The sequence below is a fragment of the Magnolia sinica genome, chromosome 2, assembly GCF_029962835.1.
Source record: "Magnolia sinica isolate HGM2019 chromosome 2, MsV1, whole genome shotgun sequence".
Classification (NCBI taxonomy): domain Eukaryota; kingdom Viridiplantae; phylum Streptophyta; class Magnoliopsida; order Magnoliales; family Magnoliaceae; genus Magnolia; species Magnolia sinica.
The window spans coordinates 99,635,468-99,659,366 of record NC_080574.1 but is presented as its reverse complement, the minus strand read 5'-3'; positions in this window follow the sequence as shown (position 1 = coordinate 99,659,366).

Sequence of the window (23,899 nt, the reverse complement as noted above, 5' to 3'; positions counted from 1 at the left end):
TGATATCGAGAAATTCAGTGGCTAACTCGCTGGACATTCTAGACCGATCTTCGATACTATCGAAGACCTGTTGATAATATCGAAGGACATATCAAAGGACATATCGAAGACCCTTAGATAATATCGAAGCTGCGTAAATTTGAGGTTGTTTATAGATTTTTACAAGTCAGTGTGAAAGGAGGTGCCACAAAACTATAAATAGGAGTCTTTAGGGCACTCCTGGGCATTATCTAAGGTTTGAAGGAGCAAAGCATAAGGGTAGAGAGCCATCGCCAAGGGTTTTTCTTCCTTTATTCCTTAGTTTTTCCTGTTTTCATCTAGAGATTTTAGTTCAATCATGTTTATGGTTGGCTAAACCTCTTAGCTAGGGCTGTTGCTTGATGGTTGGCTAAACCATAAGGGTGAAGCTTGTAGCGTGATGGGATGTTTTTATTGCTTTGATTCATGTTTATGATGAACTTACTTTGATTCTAGCTGGATTATAAGGAATACTTTCAGTTTTTAATGGTTTGTTGTGACTCAAATTACAATGGATTTGCAATAGCTTTGAGTATGTTCTTTTCATGTTTTGGGATTGTGAATCTAGGAAATCATGTTGTTCACCATCTCCCTTGGGCATGGTTGGATGATGGAATCCTCCCTAACTTTCACAATTCTCTTAAATTGATTATCGGATTGGTAAATCCTGTTGTTACCCATTGTCTCATGGGCATGGTTTTATGATGGAATCACTTTTAGTTCTCACACCGCTCTTTCATTGAGAATTAGGTCAAAGGAAGTTCAAATTTGATTTTACTGAGATATCTTCCAATTGGATAGGATAGGATTTTGATTCTAATTGTGTGACTTGAATCAAGCATAGATCTCCTTGATCTCTACAAGTGGATCCTTGGAAACCCTAGTTTTCACCTTTGAATTTACAAGTTTTAGTTAAATAATTCACAATTACTCTCTTAGTTAATTTTGATTTAGATAAACATCTTCTTCTAGTTCTAGTTCTAGTTGCTCTCAGAAGACACACGAGATTAGTCCCTGTGGATTCGACCTCGGTCTCACCGAGATTATTACTACATCGCGACCCTACACTTGGGGTTGTAAATAGACAACCTCGACCTAAATGGAAGATTGTCAATCTTGATCCTTATTGGAGGATAACCATGACCCTTAATGTCCACTATCAACCTCAACCCTTAATGGATGACAATCTCGACCCTTATTGGATGATAACCTCGACTCTTAACCAAGTGGACGACAACCTCGACCCTTAGGGGATGGCAACATCAACCCTTAGTGAATGATAATCTCAACCCTTATTGTCCCACTGTTAACGTCGACCCTCAGTAGATGACAACCTCTACCCTTTAGTGGATAACAATCTCGACCCTTATTAGAATGTAGGTTGAAAACAATCAAGAAGGACCACCTGCTTGGACTACAAAAAGGCAACAATATTTTCAAAGTGTTCCATTCAGCTTTTGAAGGACTACATGTTAGATAATTTGACAACAGTCCTACTAGAAAAGAGATGTTTAAGAAGAGTCATTTTGGATATCTATTGAATTTTCTGGTGGCTGGGTGGATGGCCCATGGTTAAGTAATCCACTATCTAATGTAGAGACATATTGATGACTTGACTTTCGACGTTCAAGGCACCATCATGAAATTAACTAATCTGGCTTTGCCCTCATTACGGGTCTTTGGTTTGGACTTATTAGATCAAATAAGTCTAGAGAATGTCAAACAATAAGGGAAAAAAAGAAAAGGAATTGGGGAGACCTACTTGAAAGAAGGAAGTGTGATGAAGGACGATTTAAAAGAGGCTTATCTCTCGCGTTGTGAAAAAAAAATAACATGAGGATACGATGAAGTTAACACTTCTGATTTGTGTGGAGAATCTATTAGTTGCATCTCCATAGAAGAATAATAGTGTAGATAAGTACATTGAAATGATTAATAACTTAGATCAATTCAATATTTACTCGAGGTAGTGTCGAGTGCTAATATTTGAGGGATGGGGCTAATAATGCAATTGGCAGTGTTGGCAATAATGGTGAGTACCCCCCTTCTTACGACATTTGTGGATGCACATATGCGATACATGCAACTTTTTGTTATCTCTATTTAGAGAGTGTGTTTTTTTTTCTTGTTTCTTATTTTTAAAATATTCAATACATGTCCTAACCGGTTTTTAATGCATCATATTGTCGTTTAAACAGATATGGGCATATGAGCAATTCCCTAAGCGATCGGGTGATAAGGGGTGGGTTGCAACAAGATTTCCCATTCGAACTCCTAGAATACTTATCTGGAATCCTTATAAAGTAGACTGATATGAATCAATCTCAAGGATTTTCAATACCCTGTCGGTAAGTGTGATTTATTACTATTACGTTATAAGAATGCATTATGATTATAAATAATAAATCACTATTTTTTCAACAGAGGGTGATTGCTCTAGAGCTTACACTGACAAAAGAGGAAGAAGAGACTAGGGTTGTTAAATCCCTAGAAGAAGAGACTTATATGAAGGGCAAGGCTTTGCAGGTGAAAGTTAAGATAGAGGAGTTGGTGGAGAGGGTTGTTCAAAAATATGTTGCAAGAAGTTTGAGAGAAAAGAAGTGAGAGAAAATGTGAAAAATGAGCTGAAGAAGTTGAAGAGGAAGGAAGCAGATGTGGGAGACAGAGGGAAAATTCGACAGGAAGAAGTTAAGGAAGTGAGATGGAAAACTAGAAGCGGAATTATGTGCCTTAATTGAGGAAATTGAGAAAAAAATAGTTAATCAAAATAAGAAAACGAGATTCACTTTAAAGAATTTTGACCACACACTTGAGAACATTGGGAAAGACGTGTAACAATTAAGAGAGAAGATGAAATACATTAATGCTTTAAGAGAGTAAATGAAGCGTCTAAAGGAAGAGAATGCTTCATTACGTGCAAAAATAAAGTTCCTAAGGGAGGAGTTTAATGTTAGTAAGGTATGTGAAATTGCATTTGGTTTGATTTTTAATAACACCTTATGAATTACATATCTAATATTTGATTCTATTATAGGCTACCAACACATCACTATGATTCATGGAGGATGCTTATTCCAGCCTACCCATGGACATAGATAAGGTTATTGGTCAGCCTGTTTCAGAGGATGATGGAGGACACCCTGCAGCTATGAGTGAAACTGTAGTAGATGAGGCTGTTGACCAACCTATAGTTATGGATGATGCAGGTGGGCAGGTTGCGATCGACTTATGTATTAATCTGGTTGTGGCTGTCTAGAGGCCCTAATGTAATGCACCCCCATCGAAATAGGTATCCTCTCCTGACACGGCTTTACATACCTCTCCTACGATAGATCCTCTTGAATTTGCATAGATCCCTGACAGATGAGAAATACAAGGATTTGAAACTTATAAGGGAGACTAACGACTTTCGTGGTTGAATCACATATATGACTTAAATTCCTTTGTTGATTCTAAAGTAAGTTTCTATCATTCTTTTTGTTTAATTAATATGAGACTATGTATATGTTTTATAACACATTTCCTCAATACATAGGGTGTGGATCTATACTTAATTTACCTGACCGAGCGTTAGCTTCAATATTCCCATGCCTATCCCTAGGACTGCTCATTGTGCCATCATTTTTTACAGTATTGTGAAATTCCATCTTATAAATTATTTTTTTAAAAATAATCTTTAATTATTGATGTTTTTAACAATAATATAATATTATAATAACAAATCATGGAGGTCATTTGGAATTATTGTGTAATTATGATGCCGATAACCACAACGATAGACATATTATGAAGATCAAAAAAGTTAATGACAACCTTATGTCTATGGCTAAAGTTGTCGATCAGTTGAAGCCTTAGTGGAGATATTAAATTATAAGTGCTTATTTACACATATACTTAGATTAAATATTTTTTTTTTTTGAGAAATGTATGTGCTAATTGCTGTTTTATTTATTGTTCTTTATAGCTTTACATCCATCTGAATGCAAGACAACAACATTAGTTTCTAAATGTCATTTACTCAAGAAAGAGAGAAGTTGTTTTGATTGACAAGGCATATTGTGATTGGGAATGCAAGAAGGATTTGTATGTGGCACAATTGACGGAAGGACTGAGGCGGTTGTTCCATATTCTTGATAGTAGAAATATTTTTTAGGAGAATAGATGGAAAGTGAGGATGATAAATGATAGACCGGTGCAATTGAATAGGGATGATTATGGCATCTTCATTCTCAAATACATAGACTTCCCATGTACTAGGAGGGAAATTGATTTTGAACCCATGAGTAGATATTTGATTAGTTTACATTCACTATTGAACATTTTGTGTTTTTTTTTTAAAGTCTTATTTCACTTTTTTTTTTTTTTTTTGTACAATGATATCCCTAAATTCCAAAATACCACTGCATATGACTGTTCGGAATACAAAAGGAGCTTTGATGCTACCTACTTGTTGGCTAAATCACCCCAAAGAAGAAATCAACCAAGAAAAAAACCAAAATAATGACTTTAATGATGTTGTAAATTGTACTTTAATGATGTTGACTTTTAAATATATTGTATAGTAATTATATATGAATGTGTATGATGGATGGATGAATGACGTTAATGAATTGATTGTATATGAATGTAGGATGGGTGGATGAATGATGTTGATGAATTGATTGTATATGAATGTAGGATGGTTGGATGATCTACACATCAGTTGAGTAAGGGTCGACATTTTTATCCACAATGGGTCGTGATTGACGAGTTGAGTATGGGTCAAGATTGTCATCTAAAATGGGTCGTAATTGTCATCCATAATAGGTTGTAATTGATAGGGAGTTGAGTAAGGGTCGAGATTGTCATCCACAATGAGTCGTAATTGACAAGGAGTTAAGTAAGGGTTGAGATTGTCATCCACAATGGGTCGTGATTTTCATCCACAATGGGCCGTGATATCATTCTACAACAAATGGATGACAATCCCACATATATCATCTACAATGAATGACATCACACATCATTTTCACATTTACATAGCCATTGTTAAACAATAATAGGATGGTTAATATCTTCCAAATTCTCAAATACATAAAAAAAATTACGTCGGCCTATGGGGATGAAGGTGCATCAGCGCCAATTATGATCTATTTGCTTGCATCTCGAGCATTTAACTATTTATCTATCTTCCCATTGAGATGTAATTCAAATATTTTCAGTTTTTTGGTAGATCTTCTCATTTATGGGGGTTTAATATTCTCACTTCGTCTAAATGTTCCATTGAGTATTGTTAAGCATGGAGTAAATTGACTCTTAGTATGTTCTTCAATAAAATTCTTTTGTATAACATGGGGAGCAATATCTATAAATATTGAGTTGATACTTATCGCAAGCCATTATCATATGCACACAAGATATCAACATATAACTAAACTCACTAGATGTACACTTTATCTCTCTTAGCTTCACTACATCAGTAATGCCTCTCGGTGTCACTTGAAAATTATTTGCAGAAATCGCAGTACATCATGTATTTTGTACTTCTGAGTGATAAAGTTCGCTCAGTTCTTTTTTCCACCCAAATAAATAAAGTTACCTTGCATGTTGATGCCTTATCTCTTTTATAAAGAAAGAACTGTTGGATTTTAGTCCTTACTGCTTTAAGAAGTTTGGTCACAGGGTACTCTCATTCATCTACGAAAAGTGCATTCATGCTCTCGATGATGTTCATGGTTAGGATGTTATATCTTTTGGCTGGAAAGAATACATATGTCCATCTTTCCTTATATATATCGTTAAGAAATGCGATGGGGTTCGTCATTTGAATGCAGAACATCATATCGTAAAAATTTGATATCTTGTATGTTTTAACAACACCCTAATAACAGCATCCCATGAGTAATCATTCACTGAATTATCCCAACACATTCTTCATGTTTTCCAAAATATGATGCATATAATATCCATGTATTGCATAGGGGAAGATGATAGGAACTTTACCGACCAACCCTTTGTGACGATCTGATATAATAACAAGTCCTAGAAGGATCCTGATTGCTTTGTATAAATTATGAAGGGACCACCTCCAACTACTTTTGTTCTTAGATTGTCCAATCCCGTATGCTATTGGAAGGACATGATTACTTCCATCAAGTTTCATAGCCAAGAAGAGAATGCCCTTATACCTTCCTCTCAAATGTGCTTCATCAACAAACAGAACCCTTTGAACATGCAGTTGGAAGCTTCAGATGCATTATCCAATTGTGATGAGCATCCTTTCAAACTACTTGTTTCTTCATTCACCTGTAAATCTATCACAATCCCTAAATTTGCCTTTTTTCAACTGATAAAGATACATTAGAAAATGATTATAAGACTCCTCATAAGATCCCATGACTTCTTCTTTTGCGATCTCCTTACCTTTTCATGCTCTATTGAAGCTGATTTCAACCCCGAATGTCTCATTCATTTGATATTGAATTTCTTTTGGCATGCAGGTCAGTCTTGAACTTATTCTACTAATGTCGAATTCACTACTTATCAGACTAGTGGCTTGGAGATGATCTCTTCCATTTCTCTTCGAAGTTATTGTATCATGTCTACTCTCATCGATAGTTGCCTCACAGTGGTGTATCGCCTCAAATAACATGCTACATATTTTCTTGGAGATATGTCTTTATTTTAAATACTCCTACATCATCCACTATTAATGTGTGCATCCTTTAACTACAACTTACTATAATGCACTTAGTCATATATTTCTGCTTGTTTGATTGAAGGACCTTATATTAGATTTTGTGGTGCATCGCATACTTGCTAAGAATATTATGTAATCAGCCTTTGTCCTTAAAAATTTGTTCGACAAATATTTTATTGGGTTCGTCCACCATTTCTAAAAATCCTTGATGATCTGCATTAATAAAAGCTACATTGACTATACGTATATCAATTAGAATGATATCAGATGGAGCAATGAAAGTATCTAGTGGAGATTGTATTGGATGAGTTGATGATTCAGAAATATCTCCATATTCTTCATTGGCCGGTAAGTGTAAATTTAAGTTTATAGCATACGAATTAAACTAGAATGAGGGATAAACTCTTTCATTTTGACATTGATCATTGGTCGAAGTGTCAGAAATATCTATATCATACTCGCTATCCAACAACCGAAATGATGGTATATCGTAATCGTCGAGTCATCGATCATGACATGTATCATTCCTTGAAGTGCCAGATATATCATAATCGTCAATTCATTGATCATGACATTATAGTTCCTTGAAGTGACAGGTATATCACAATTGTCGAGTTGTCGATCATTTCTTGAAGGTTGCATATTAGTGAACCGTATGTTCAAATGTAATGTAGAGTGTGCGCTCCTTTATTGCACAAGAGTTGTACACATCACTTTCTCTATATATAATGGTATCTGAGTAGGTGGACTCTTTCCGTAGAAGAGCATATACGCCTTGAGATCTTCATTGTCTTTAATTATGTGTGGAGGGAGTAATCCACATACTGCCTTACTGTACATAACCTTTATTCTAAAATCAAATTCATCTGGTGTTGTCTTCATAATTTGATGCATTTTATCTTTGAGCTCCTGATATGTAATATTGTTCCTCACAACAACTTTTAAGCCCCACCCATGTACGAGAAGTCCCCTTCTCGTATATACCCTCCCCATCATAATAGATTAGGATAAGCCAAGGAGCTATAATATTCTAATATGGGTTAACTTGCAATAAAAATGGACGGGTACATATTGTCAAAGCGGAAGGGTCGAGATTGTTAAAGGTGAAGGTTATAGGTTGTCATCTGTTAAGGGTCGAGGTGAGCAGAACAACGTAAAGGGTTGCGGTTGTCATCCACTAGGGGTCGAAGTTATTAAATGTTAAGTGAAGTGGTTGTCAACTGTTAAGGGTCGTAATTTTCAAATATTAAGGGTCATGATTGTCAAATGTTAAGGGTCGAGGTTGTCAAATTTTCCAATTGTCAACCTCGATTGTTCATGCTGTCCAATCTCGACTATTCAATTTTTTACTATTAAGCTCAACCCTCTAATTTTTTACTGTTAAGCTCGACCCTTAGTGGATAATAACAATAACCCTAATTGAATAACATTCCACATTGTTACCACTTCTCCACTTCGACCTTTCTTAACACAATGTCAAAACATATCACAACCTAGTCCCTTAAAAAAACAACATTCGCAATGATTTAAGGTTTTATTTACCTTCACAAATGATTAACATTGTAGTTTACTATGTTAGTAGGGACATCAGAGAACTACACGATCATGGTGGTGGGAGTGGTGGACGAAGCTTCAACAAAGAGGAGTTTTGGGATGACTACCAAAGAATGATAGATAGATGACAGAGGAGAAAAATGGCGAAGAGAAATGAAGGACTTTAAAGAAGGAGAATTTTTGGATGAGAGAAATGTTGGAGAGAAACAACATAGGGAATGTGGTAGTGGATCCTACGATCTTCACTTTTCTAAGAAAGAAGGACCTATGTATAAAGTCTAAAAAGGCAACACTCAGCCCTTTCTAAAGGTATTCGTACACCATCTGTGGGGTCCACCATCACATATGTGTGGAATCCACTCCATCGATTAACCTCAAAATTTCATGGAAGGCCATTGTTGGAAGATTGATCAACATCCGCCAGTCATATTGACCAAATCATAAGAAAATAGATCATATCAAATGACACCATTATAAGTTCTAAGGTTTTGTGGGCCACATAGAGATCATGTCAGCAAGAAGTTAGCATCTTCACATATAAATAGAGGTCTACAAAGAAAATGAACATATTGGATCTAGGTTCCAGTAGGTCCAATAACCAATCCCGATGATGTCACTTCCTTAGGATTGAAATACTACGTAACTTCTTCACTCAAAATTCATACAACTGCTAATCCAAGGATAGGGATAATTTGGTCTAAAAATGTTTTTAGGACCTATTAGATGACTAGTCTAATAATATTTAAAACATCCATTCCTTTTCAGGAATTTGACCACATGATAGTGCTAGTAAGGTCAAAATCCAATGTCTATGTGAAGTCCAATATGTCTATCAGGTGCAGTTCTTCATGCTAACCTATGGGACTCAAATTTAGCTGGCTCCACAACTCTAATGGATCGCACCACAGAAAGCAGTGGGGTTGATGACAACGACCATTGAAACATTCCTAGGGCCCACCATGATGTTTATTTTCCATTCAACCTATTATAATGTTATACAGACTTGGATGAAGGGAAAACAAAAATATCAGCTTGATCCAAAGCTTTTGTGGCTCCCAAGAAGTTGAAGTTTTCAATGGTAAATGTTTAATCCCGATTGTTTTTTATATGATGTGGTCCACTTAAGATTTGGATCCGCCTCTTTTTTGGGCTCATGCCGTAAAATGATCTAAAAAAATAGATAGGAGGTGTAAATCTAATCCATAAATCATGGTGGGGCCTGCAAAATTTTAAGTGGATTAAGTGTTACTAGCCATGGGGCCCACCTTGATGAATGTGTTGTATATCCACACTGTCCATTAGTTTTTTACAGTTCATTTCAGAGCATGGTCCAAAAAATTGAATCCGACATAGATCTCAAGTAGACCATACCATAGTAAACAGTGGTCAGTGAATGCCCACCATTAAAAACTTCCTATGGTCCACCTTATTGTTTATTTACCATCCAACCTGTTTATAAGGTCACATATGAAAATGTGGGTATTGTACTAATACCATAAAGTTAGGGTCTTGGAGTTATAACTAAGTCTTATAGGGGGTAAAAATATTTGCCAATCAAGTCAATTTAATCCACATATTGAGTAGAGGTAGTGTGTGCAAGATCATAGACCATTAAAGTATAAATTTCATATGAATGAACACAAGACTATGAAGTGAGATAGTTATATCTAGTGAGACAATGATTCAAATAATTAGTATACGATTTATGTATTCATGCATCGATAAAAAGATAAAACATAAAGTAGAAACACATCACACATTGCAACACAACAATATATAGTGGTTCAGCGAATTTCCTACTCAACTCCCAGATAAAGAACTTAAACTTGAGTTTTTTATATTTTTAATATCTCACATGGTTTTCAAGGTTCACCACTAACCTTTACAATTCAATGTCTTACACAAGGGCACGCATGCACGCGCGCGTGCACACACACACACAACATGTACACATTCGTCAATGGCCTACACAAGGTCTTACACACAAGTTTGGATCTCAAACTTTTAATTAGTAAAGTTTGGATATCAAACTTTCGATTAGTCTTACACAAGAACTACCCATGTACACACCCGATGGTGGCCTACACAAAGTTTTGCTTTGAATTTTGATCTCAAACTCCATACCCAAATCGTCATAAGAAGTGAGTTCACAATTAGACTCTAAATAAATCTCTTATTAGATGGATGAGCCCCTTGAAAACACATATTTTGAGATGCTTCTTCAAACTTGAATCGGCTTCTCTTCATCTCCCACGAATATCAACCTTGTAACATATATACTTGTAAAAGTACTAAGGTATAGGGAGTAGGGATGGTGTATGAATCTCATACAACTAAGGTTAGTTGTTTATAAATAAGGGATTCATTTATGTAGTCATCCTAGGGCTTATAGACAATGGATTTTCATATAGAATTAATGTCTAAGCTTTAGAGGAAGCAAGAGATCAGGCACATCATAAGTTTAATCTTGAAATGCCCATTTAAAGTGGTAAATCATAATGAATGTGACACGATCTCAAGGGATTTAGAGTCTAAAAGAGAAGAGTAAAAGATGAAAACACCTAGACTCATGCTTTATCAAAAGAGCATCAACTTGCAAATGCCCTAAGAGATCCCATATATAGAGGAGCGAAGCAATGAATAAAAAATGGCTAGAAAACAACTACCTGTTGGTCAGACCTATGGCCTATCGGTTTGATCGATAAGAGGCAGGGCAAGAGCAGTTCGAATCTAGACAAAATTAGGTTTTGTTAGTTTGACCAATTCGAATTGACAGTCCTATCAGTTCAATCAATAGGGCTCTAGTTCTTACTGTTTAGTTGTTGTCCATGGTCGGTTGGACCGATGGTATCTCAAGTCGAACCAACATCCCTATTAAACCTCTATAAAATGTTCAATTTGTTTCCTAAGGCCTGGGATGATCTAAACAAATATTTTCCTATTAGTGTGGATCATCAATGGTTCATATTTTGGACTTAAGAAGGGTCTAGGCCATGAATACCAAGGCACCATAATTTACTAATGTAGGGAAGGACGTGATGAGGTCGATCATTGTCTTCCTCAATCGATAAACACCTTGAATCTGCAAGAGAAGTTTATCGAATTTATGAGATAAATAAACTAATTTATGAGAATTTTATTAATAAGAGTTCTTAAAAAATGAGTTTAGTATCCTTAAATAACCCTAAATAAACCCTAAGACGTAATTAAAAGAGTCGTAATCAAAATAGGAAAGAAATAAGAGAAAACATGTTAAATTGTGTTGTCTGTCGACTTGTCGAAATGGCTCAAAAATGTCCAGAGACTAAAACTAAAAATTCTATGAATTATGACCTGTCTACCCAATCTGTCGACCTGTTGAATATGTCCATTGACCCATTGACAGATCTGGTGGCTTATCGAAACTGGCAAAAATTGTTTAACAATAATTTTATAATTTCTAGCATAATTTTGACTTGTCGACCAGTCGAACGATGTTAAATGTTGTTGTTGAGACATAAATATTGCATATATTTATCCCTTCAATTACATTAGCTTTTTTAGCATTTAAGTGTTAATTCGATATAATTATGTATGCTTTCATCATGCAAGGTGGTTTTGGACCTAAAGATGAATATGCGCTTAAAAGGATGGATTTAGAACTTAAAAGAAGATAATAAAGAATTGGAGATTTGGAAGTGTTTAACAAAGAAATTACTTGTGAAAGATTCAAGAAAACCAAGTGAAAAGAAAGAGAAAAGACTAGTTAAATCACAAGTCCAACAAAAGAAAACAGACAGTTCGGCTTAACCTTCTGTACGATTGAAAGTGCATAACATAGTTTAGTGGGAAATTGTGACGTTCAGACTTAATTGGGCTCGACCTTCGGCTTAACTTGGTCCGACCGAAGCCAACTTCGGTCCCACCTCAGACAGCTTAGGTGGAACCTAAGTTTGATAGATTCTGCACAGTTTTTTCACATGCAACTTCGGTGCGACCGAAGGTAACTTTGGTGCGACCAAAGCGTAACATAAGTGTGTAAATCCAAGGTCGGTTTACGAATTCTCTGAGATATTGAAAAAGTTTGCATTTTATTACTATAAATAGGAGTCCTTAGAATGTTCTAAATCATCTTATAGGGTTTGAAAATGGAGAGAAAGCCTAGGTGGAGCGCCGACAACGTTCTTCTACTTCGATTTCTTCACAGGTTCTAGTTGATCTTTTTAGTTTTTCTTCTAAGATGTTAGTCTTATTAGGCTAATCTCTTTGCTAAGACTAAGGGATGAAGATTGTATTTCTTCTTAATGTTTAGTTTACTTTGATTCAAGTTATTTGAGTTTCATGTTGAACAATTTATTGATTTTTAGTTTGAATGAATGAATATTTTCAGTTTACCGTGATCTATTGTCGACTCCAATTATAGTAGATACTTAGGAAGCTTTTGATATGTTCTTTCTTATTTTGTAATTGTGTGATCTACCATGTTTACGGGCATGGAAGATGCTTTGAATTCCTTGCGATCATTACATTCGTGCTATGTGAGGGAACTAATCCAATGAAAGTTCAGAGTTCCATTATGTTTTAATCACTCCATTATTCGATTAGACATGATAGGACTTTGATTCCAATCGAGTTATCGGTTAATCAGTGGATTAATATTGAGATTGTTACAAGTGGATTCCTAGATCCTTAGTATTTTATCTTTATTAATTAAAACTTTTTTCTTCATGTAATGTCTTGGATTTTCACTATTTTGAATTTTAAAAATTCTTAAAAAATTTTTATATGACTAGCCTACGTTGTCACTTATTGACCATTGATGCTCGAAGTGAGCCTAAATGCAGGTGGTTCCGTAAAAAACTACACAAATCTGATTAATTAACCATAGGAAGATAACGAATCTTCCTAATCATTTAAACATCAGGCTTAGCCTCATGATTTGTTTACATAAGGCCCATATCTAGCCAACCTATCACCGACTAATCAAGACAACTGCATATAAATAAAGACCTACCATAAGCTGAGACAAGTAGTGGTTATATCTTAATTAACAAACCAAATTGTCACAGTTATCATTTTAACCTAAGAACCAACAGTTTAGGGTGATTATGATCGAATCGCCATTTTTGCTAATTACGAATAGGCCACACTATGGACTTACCTAATCTAAACACTAATCATTATGCATAAGAAATCTCGATGCCCAATTCATTTTAGAAAAGCCTTGATTATCCAAACATGCTCTAGACCGCTTGTTATAAGCCACTAAACTTGAGACTATAGAAAGGCATTCGTCTTAGTGGGCTTGATGTCCATCGCGGGACATTGAGCTAAGGTTGTGTCTCGAATTTCTCAACTTGGATTACAAGCCAAGTACATGGGATGTGGTAGGTGAAAACCTAAAATTTAAGTGAAACTAACACTTTGCTCTTTCGTGAAATTGTAACATTCAGACCGTCAATTCATGATCAAATTTAGGGTACTGACTAAAGATATTTCTTCACACATATCCGTATAGCCATAGCCCCAATTGATCATCGATGACCGTCGATCTAAGTTAGGGCCTTCCCAGTTGATTGGCATGCCTAATTATTGTATATTTGTATCCAAACAAAGATTGCATTGTGGGACACATATTCTATTGCTTAGATTGACCATATGCCTTCCATTGGGTCTCATTGTGGGAAACAACCTCCCTTAAGGTTAATATAATGAATAAAGGGCCATTAGGGCCATTTGCACACTTCTGGTATTATAAATACCCATTCATTTCATTACCCCTTTCCCCATACAAATTTTTAGCCTAGCTTTCAAGAGAGAAGAGAAAGAGGAGAAAGGAGAAAAGAGATAAAGAGAGCTTGGCAGTGTGAGGATTTGTACACCTTCACCCTGTCATCCCCTCTATAGCAACATTGCACTTCATTGGTGTCGATTTGACGACAATTAAAGGTAAGTATTAAGCCATGTTTGTAGGTTTAGGTCTTGTATCTAATTCATTCCAATTCTTAAAAGCTTGCATGCATACTTAGGTTCTCGACGATCTTTCTCTAACACCCCAACCCTACGAGCACTGTGAGTCGGGCAAATCATCACAAGGTGTGAACCATTATTTCTAAGTTATCGTTTATTAATCCTTGAGGGTTTCAATTAATGATTAGCTGGTTGTAGATGAATTTATACATGCTAATATGTTAACATATTGATTTTGCTATAATGTATGCTATTTGTTGGATATGGATGCTCACATGTTCGATGAAATGTCTGAGTGATGGAATGTATTGCTTTGTTGATGCTCACATGCTTGATTTAATGCTTAAGTGGTTGTATTACTTTATACATGCTCAAAAGTTTAATTTAATGCTTTAGTGAATGTAGTACCCTATGGATGCTCACATGTTTAATGAAATGCCTAAGTGGTTGTATCATAGAACCTATGCTATAATTGCGTGATGTAGTGTTTAGTTCGTAATAATACTTAGGATTACTATGATGTTGGGTTTGTTAGCTAACCACATGAACTAAAGGGGTGGCCCGAGTTGGGGTGGCCACCCTAGGCTTGTTCGATTGACTCAGGTTGAACATGGATGACCAATAGTAGTTGGACTACACAGGATGCTTACACCCAATGCTGGTTGCGTTGGAGTTCTCCTAAGTCAATTAAATTAGTTCACTAGTTGACTGATCATGTATGTTCACAATGTGTGACACGACCAAATAGAATCTAAGATACCTCGCTCTTAATGGATAAGTTCATTCATAACTGTTAGTGCGATACGATCTCGCTACGACTCATGAGCTGGACATGATGGTATGAGACACTGTATTCAAGCTATCAGCCTACGCTGGAGTGACAAGCCTCCTTATAGTAACCAGTGAACACTAATGGAGGTGATAAATCATTGTTCAAATGTCCCTCGTCAAATTACCCGGCTAATGGTTCCGTACCAGAGTACCGTTCAAGCGACCCAAGCGTGAATAGAATTGGGTGACAAGCCATTTACCTTTATGATGACTTGGTTTTATGTGACAAGCCCGCGCCCTAGAACTAAGTGATCATATTTAGTGTTTGGGTGATGACTCATACCGAGTTGATCCTCATACATATGGGTATCATATCGTACCTTTAAAATACTTAATTTGTGAGATAAATGGGTGATACCTAAATTTGGATCAAGGGACACTGGTGTAGAGCCACTACATGCCATGACAAGCCATGTGATTGAAATAAGGACTAGTGATATAACATCGGTATCCTTACTTAACCAATTTACTGTATGAATTAGAAATAATAATCACTTGGCTAATCATGCATACTTAGGATAGGTTACAATTTGGCGTTGGAGTCGCTTGTGAGGGAGTGTTGGCATTTTTGAAATAGGCATTGAAGTTGCTTGTGAGGGAGTGTTAGATTATAAGGTATACGCATCATTTCATAATCTCAATTGGGCATTTAACAAGAGTATTTAGGAAATGCTTGATTGGTTGTATCATTAATTGCGTTGATTGAGTCGATAGCCTATGTAACTTAGAACTAATGGAACCACTGAGTTAGCTACTCACACTCACCTGGGACGGTGTTTTAAAACACCAACTAGGTAATATTGCTGATGTAAGTTCTATTGAGGTCTCCGGCAGGTAGGCTTGGATTGACTTGCACTTTCACCATGATGCCTTAGGAGCGTTGGACGAAACTGGAAGACTTTTCACTTATTTAATTTTGTGCTTGTATATGTTGGAGTTCTGAATCAATGTGCTTCATATATTGATTTTATGATATGTTCATTGTGGCTTGTATAAATTTTAGGCGATCACCACTGTTGTAATTGTATTTTTGACCGTTAGCCCTATATTTCTAGATTTTTCTTTATCTCTACCTCACTTTAAATCTACTAAGTTGAATTACGTTACTTTGATTATTTTTATATGAAATGGATGTGAATTTGAATGAATACACATGCACAATTTATTAAGTTAACACTCGTAAACTCGGGATCGGAGTTTATGTACTCAGGTGCCGATTTTTGTGGTGTTACACTTCATCGCTGAATTAAAAACCTAGACAAACCGTTAGACTTAGATTATTTATGGGCTGTGTTCTCCATTCCGTATGGATTCGACCTTGGTCTCACCGAGTTATTACTACATTGCGACCCTTCACTTAGGGCTGTGAATAGTTGTTGATCCTTCTTGGCTTCTTTTCTTTAGTCCATCATACCCATGAATGAATCTGCGAACTGTTCTACATTAGTCCCCTCCACTTCAAAAGAACTCATCCACAAGTTATATTCTGGCGTTGGTTCAGGATGTTTGTACAGGTCCACCATGTTGAACATGCGTGAGATCTCCATGTCTTCAAGAAGATCAACAACATAAGTTGTCATTGACCTTATAAAGGATTGATATTGGTCCAATCTTCCTGTTCTTCAGCTTATTGTATGTCCCAATAAAAAATCTTTCTTTGCACATATGAACCATCACGTTGTCACCCACTTCGAACACCTTTGGACACTGATATTTATTAGCCAACTCCTTATATTTTTCATTGGAAGCTTAAAACTTGGCCTGAACATTAACATGAATGCCTATGATTTAGTCCACCATATGTTCTGCAACAACATTCATGCCCATGAACTTGGGCAAATGAACCATATCAAGAGTATGTCGAGGTGCTCATTCGTACACAACTTCAAACGGGGACTTACCAGTGGAACAATTTAACATGTTATTAAATGAGAATTCCGACTGAGATAAGGCCAAATCCTACTGCTTCAGTTTATTTTCAGAAATGCACCGAATGAGGTTTCCAAGCATACAGTTCACCACTTTAGTTTGCCCATATGTCTATGGGGGATACGCATTGCCGAACTGAAGTTGGGTGTCAAATCACTTCCACAAAGTTCTTTAAAAGTGATTGAGGAACTTCATGTCACAATTAGATGCGATGGATTTAAGAATATCATGTAGCCACACAACCTCTCGAAAGAACATGTTCACAACATAAGTACCATCAAGAGTCTTCTTGCATGAAATAAAGTGTGTCATCTTTGAAAATTTGTTCACTACCATGAACACCATATCCATGCTATGCTAAGTATGTGGTAGACCAAGCACAAAATCCATGGATAAGTCCTCCTAAGGACCATCGGGTATATGCAATGGAGTGTGTAAGCCCATATTCTAAGACTATCCCTTGGAAGACTAAAATATTTGACATCATTGTACCATCTTTCCCACATCACACTTCAACTGCAGCCAATAGTATCGTTCCTTCATAAGAGCTATAGTCTTGTCTCACCCTAGGTGATCGTCGAGTCCACCCCATGTAGCTCTTGGATAAAGTGCTCTCGCAAGGAACTCTATGGGATACATAATTGATTTCCTTTGAAGAGAAATCTATCCTGAATATGGAGGTCATTGGGCCAACCTTCCTAACATTTAATCCACGCATCATTGAAGTCATCATCTTCTGAGCACATCTTTTTAAGGAAGTCTAACCAGACAACCCCATTACTCATACTGATCAATAATGATGCATGTCGATTAAGTGCATTAGCCACCTTATTCTGCTGCCCGACTTTATGTTTTAGCACGAATGTGAATTCCTGCAAGAATAAAATCCACCTAGTATGTACACAATTTACATTAGCCTAGCTATTTATAAATTTAAGAGCTTGTTGTTTTTGTAAAGAATAAACTCCCGCTGAATTAAGTAATGCCTCTAATGGTTCAATGCCTAGACCACTACATAAATTCAAGCTCATATGTTGACCACTTTTTGCAAGCATCAATGAGCTTCTTGCTGTAGAAGGTTGCTAGCCTGCCTTCTTGTGACAAAACTCCTCAAATTCTGACATATGACACATCACACTTGACCTTGAACAGTTTGTCGAAGATGGGAAGTATAAGAACTAGGGTTGTAGACAATTTATGTTTGATTTCAACCAAGCCTCTATTAGCTTCGTCGGTCCACTGAAATGGCCTCTTCTTCATACAATCTATAATCAATGCTATAAGAGTTCTAACATTCTTCATGAACCCGACGATAGAACATCTCTAATTTGTGAAAACTCTACACTTCCTGGATGTTGATTGGAACCGACTATTCCTCGATGCCTCTCACCTTCTCTTCATCCACCTGAATGCCTGTGGATATCATTACAAATCCTAAAATCAAGAGGCACTCGGTCAGGAAGCTGCACTTCTTAAGGTTGAGGTACAACTTATTTTCGGCTAGCATTTGTAACACATGCTTGAAATGCTCCATATGGTCTGCTTCACTCTAACCGTATATAAGTATATTGTCAAAGTAGACCACCACAAGCTATCTAATGAATGGTTTTAAAACTTGGTTCATCAATATAATGAATGTTGTAACACCCCGAACTTTTCAATACCCGAGTATTGAAAGTTCTTAAGTGTTACCATAAAATTTAACTTATTATGTATATGTGTATGATACCAATCTAACTATCCTAACCTTACATCTATTCTCTAATATGAATCTAACCATTGGGAATAATCTTCATTCATAGATCAAGCTATCCGACCGTTGATTTTAAGATAGGATCATCATATACCTAAATATTCTCACTTGTCCATCATAACCAACTGCTCAGTCAAATATGCATTGCTAGATAGAGACATATAACCGTCCACTTTGATTTTGGACCACCTGATCATAGTAAACCAGCTACTTGGTCTCTACATCTGCTTATACACACATCAAGTTGATATTTTGATCCGTTCATCTTGTTCATCACCAATAAGTATGCTTAACTCATCATCATAACTACAATATGAGAAACTTACATATGTGAACAAGACACTCGAATCTAACATACACATGTTCTACCCCCTAATCACTATAGAAACCCACCTTGTGTTCTTCTGTTTACAAAACTGGTCTTACATATACCTATATATACTATTAAAGTACCAACCATCAAGTTTTCCTATTTTAAACATGTCATCGACCATTCATTGTGTGGTTTGATACATGTACATTCCTTAATTAATTTGGTGAATAATTCTTTATTTATAATGATTTAGATATAAGTCCTTTTGTAAAAATTACCTAGAAACGTTCTCATAACCATGTAGAACCATTAGATTTTCCAAAACACTCATGTCAGCAATAATTATGAAAATGCCATTAATGTGGACCCCTGAATTCTAAGTCACATGGTTTCTATGATCCATTTGATGTGAAATTTTATACCATGCCTACATATCATAAATTAATCATATACGTAGAATTTCAGCCATTAGATTATTATACAAGTTGCCCAATTGACAAATAAGCCCACTAACCGTTGATTTTGGTGTCCATCAAGTGAAGAAATGTCATGGATAGTCCTATTAGGATATTTTCCTTCATATGAACGACTTGCATTGCCCATAATATGAACCAAGTGTGAAATATGAAGACCCCACTTTGGTAGATTTTCCTTAGGCGCAAAGTTATCCTTTAAGGCCTATTAACTCCTATAAATCTGGATATTCTGATTTAATCAATTCCTTCCATCCATCGCAACTCAAATTCGGACCACACTCTGGTCTCATATGATTATAAGGTTATACAAAATTTAGACCCTGATCTATGATCCCGCACAGTTGAACACTAAAGCCAGTTCCTTCATTTTGATGTAAACGATGATATTTTAGATCTAGGCCTTTTCCACCATCGATTAAGTCATGCCCCAAACTTGGAAACTGGGCTCACAGAAATCCCGATCGCTGAATCCAGCGCCGACTGTAAGGCCTGTATCCTAGTCCATACTATTTCATCGACTCCCGTGATCTTTTCCGTCAAAGTTCGGCAATCCGTGACCTATAATCTATGTTTGCGCGCGACCCTAAGTCGTATCCTGTAGATTTGAGTCAACTTAATCTGAGACTTATACCATTGTGACCACATCGTTGCCGCGGTTCTAGTGCCGCATCTCACGCACTGATCCGATACCCTAGCAGGGAGATGTGGACCGGCGTTCAGTTCGAAGAAAATGCCACACGTTTGCAATCTTAAGAGAATCTCTACAACATGTCCCATCAATCAATCAATCAATCAATCACCTCATGTCAAGTACACACACCTATGCTTTTTTTCTCCACAATTAAAGAAACTACCAAGTCAACTCTCTCTCACCCTATCTCTTACACACCCATACATGCAAGTACCACCTCACATCCATCACTCCATCACCCATCACTCTCTCTCCTTACATCCCATTCTCTCTCTCATTTCTCAAAACACAAAATTACAAGCAACACCAAAGAAGAGAAAAGTTGTGGACATCCATAGTTTCCCAAGAGAGAAAGTGTGAGTTGTGTGGCCCACTTTCCACCCAAATCCTTTATCCTAGCCATTCAAACCTCATCACCCTCCATCAAAGGATTGCCACTTGTAATGGGACCCACTTGATGTATGATTGATTTTAAAGGAGGGCCCATAGTGTCGGGGTCCCTCCACACGTATGTCTCTCTCTCTCTCTCTCTCTCTCTCCCTTTCTCTCTTTCTTTTTTTTCTTTCTTGTGGTATCTGATGATGTGGCCGTATGGCCCACCCGGATGGATCCCACCATAAGGCATGTATTTTATCCAAGTCATCCATAGTTGGGGCCCACTTTATAAGTGATGTATCCACCCCATCCCTCATTTGGTGGCCCATGTGGGCAGCCCACTAGAGATGCACAACCGTCCAACGTCCCTGGACGTTGGACGTTGAATGGAAAACACAAATATTAGCCTTGGTTCAAGGCTATTTGGGTGAGTCACTTGTATAGGCCCCACAATGACGTGTGGATTCAATCCAAGCCATCCATCCTCTTGCCCAACCTATTTTAGGCGCTGAGCTGAAAAATGGGGCTAATCTAACTAACTGGTGGGTCATACCTTAGCAAACAGTGATTTTCACTATTTAAATCCACTTGACTTTTTCTACACGCCGAAACATGCCCAATATTGGGCTTGATAGATTGGTTATGGACTATAAAATCCATCGGGTGATGTAGATTCTTCCGATGCAGGCCCCACGCCTGAAAAATCGTGACATTATGCGATTTTTTTTAAAAAACAAAATATGCTACAGACGCTGTTGCTGCCAGAGGTGAAGGCAGCGCCTGCAACATTTGGCGGACAGACAATAGACCCACGGCCCAGCCGTGGGTCCCACCATGATGTGTGTTTTGTATATCCACACTGTCCACTTTATAGGCCCTTAGGGCAGTGGGCTGCCCCCCAAATATCAGCCCCATCTAAAGCTCAGGTGGCCCACATCATAGGAAACAATGGTGATTGGATGGCTGCCATTGAACCCATTTGAGTCTTCACAGAAGTTTTAGGACAGAATGAAATTTATTTTCCCTTCCATCCGGGTCAGCGTGACCTTATCAACAGTTTGGACGATAAATAAGCATTATGGTGGGCCCCACGTGGGACCCACCATGATGTATGAGTTTTATTCACACCGTCCAATGCCGTGGACGGTGGAACCCACTAGAGTGTATGTGTTTCATCAATGCCGTCCAGCCATATGGCTGGCTGCTGGATGGCTAATGGCCCCCACCAAAATGTATGTGTTTTATCAATGTTGTCCAGCCATTTGGCTGGCTGCTGGACGGCCAATAGGCCCCACCCTTGATGTTTGGGTTATATCCAAACCATCCACTGAATTGGTGGGCCATGTGTGTGGACCCCACCATGATGCATGTGTTACATCCAATCTGTCCAACCATTATGATCAGATTGGATGAGAAATAAATGTTATCATGGGCCTTGGGAATTTTAATGGTGGAAAACCATTATCACCGCTTTTATTTGGTTGTGACCCATTTGATGTACATATGGGGCCAAATTGGTGTGGCCCATCTGACATACATAAGGCCCATGTTATGAGGCCCATTCAATGTATTTGTGGCCCGTTGTTGAGGCCCACTTTGATATATATGAGGCCCATGTTACGAGGCCCATTGGGATGTATTCAAAGGCCCATGGGATATGACCCATTGCAATGTACATAAGGCCTATTGATGCGGCCCCCTTAATTTATATAAGGCCCATATGAGGCGGCCTATTTGATGTATCTGAGGCCCCTGGATCGAGGCCCAACAGGATGTCCTTAGGGTCCATTGCAATGTGTGATTCCTCTATGGTTTGTGTAAGGATGATTTATGGTGGGCCATGCCTCGAGAGCAATATTGGTTTAACGTCCACATTGTAAGAACAATGTTGGTTTAATGTCTACATTATAAATCTCCCTAGGGCCCATTGATAGGCCCATACTTGTTATGTGTAAGCCATCTAGGCCCTTCTTTATTGTAAGGATAGTTCATCACTTTATAACATGCTTAGTATTACTCCATGATTCATGCCGATACACATCATATGTATGCTTGATATGAGGGATGTTTGATCATAGCATAAGTCGTTGGGCTGAGACATTTACGGGACTCCTTATGAGACAGAGTGCCCCACATAAGCGCGTGGTACGTGCATGATTGTTGCATGATTTGACGGTGTGATTCATGCATCCTGCATATGTGTAACTTAATCATTATACGCCCTAGCGACATCAGGGCCGTGGTTCCATAGGTATATTGTGGATGGCCGTATCGGATACCAGAAATACTTGGTTCTAGTACTGTAGGCACTTAGTATATCTTTGGGTGAAAGTCCCAGAACCTTTTTAGTACCAGGAGTTTCTCCAACATCTAAACTGAGTGGATACACAAGCGCCCGAGTGCCGAATGCTAGTAGGCCGCATCTCCCATGTGTCGTGGTCAGTTGGAAGGGGGTGTGGCCTTATCTACCCAAGTGAGGGGCTATAAGCTAGGCTGAGTCTGACCAACTTATAAATGTGTCCGCTATCGATGAGCTGGGTATGTGTTGGCAGACTACTGGTCAGGCCGATAGTGAGGTCTATTCCACTTGCTTGGTTGTGCAGCTAGGGAGGAGGCAGTCAGTGTGAAGTGTATTAGACCCCGGTCATATTCAAAAAGGAACTGTATTGATATGTGTACTTGATGAGTACTGGCTTGCTTGGATTGCATCTTGCATATGACATTCGGCTATGTAGGCTTCGTATTGCATCGGTATGGCCGATAGCATTCATGTCCCGCATCGCATGGCCCTGGTATGACCGATAGCATTTAACCCTTGCATCACATAGCCTTGGTACGGCTGGTTGAATTCATGGACTTGCCACATATTTCTGCATTACTCTAATATTGTACACTTGATGCTTACCTTACGAACACACTTACACCACCCTCTAAGCTTTTGTAAGCTTATGCATGACTGTTGCATGCAGGTGGCATTAGATCACAAAAGTGTTGAGGCAGGAGTGCACATTAGTTCATTTTGGAGTTTTTGATTACCCTATATTTCTCTTTCCGCATTGTACTTAAAGTTTTGATATAGTGGATATGTGGTGATGTTGTGTTGTGACTTTGTTATACTTGTGGTTATGCTCCATTACAAAAAAAATCATACTAAAAATCTTCCTTGTAGGATCCCAGGATCAGAATCTAGCATGCGAGTGTCGGGATCTGAGAATGGGGTACTACGGAGGCTGTCGGTGCCGAATTCAGCGGTCGGGATTTTTATGAGCCCATTTTTTGAGTTTAGGGCATGACAGAAATTGGTATTGGAGCATAACTTGGAAATACCTAA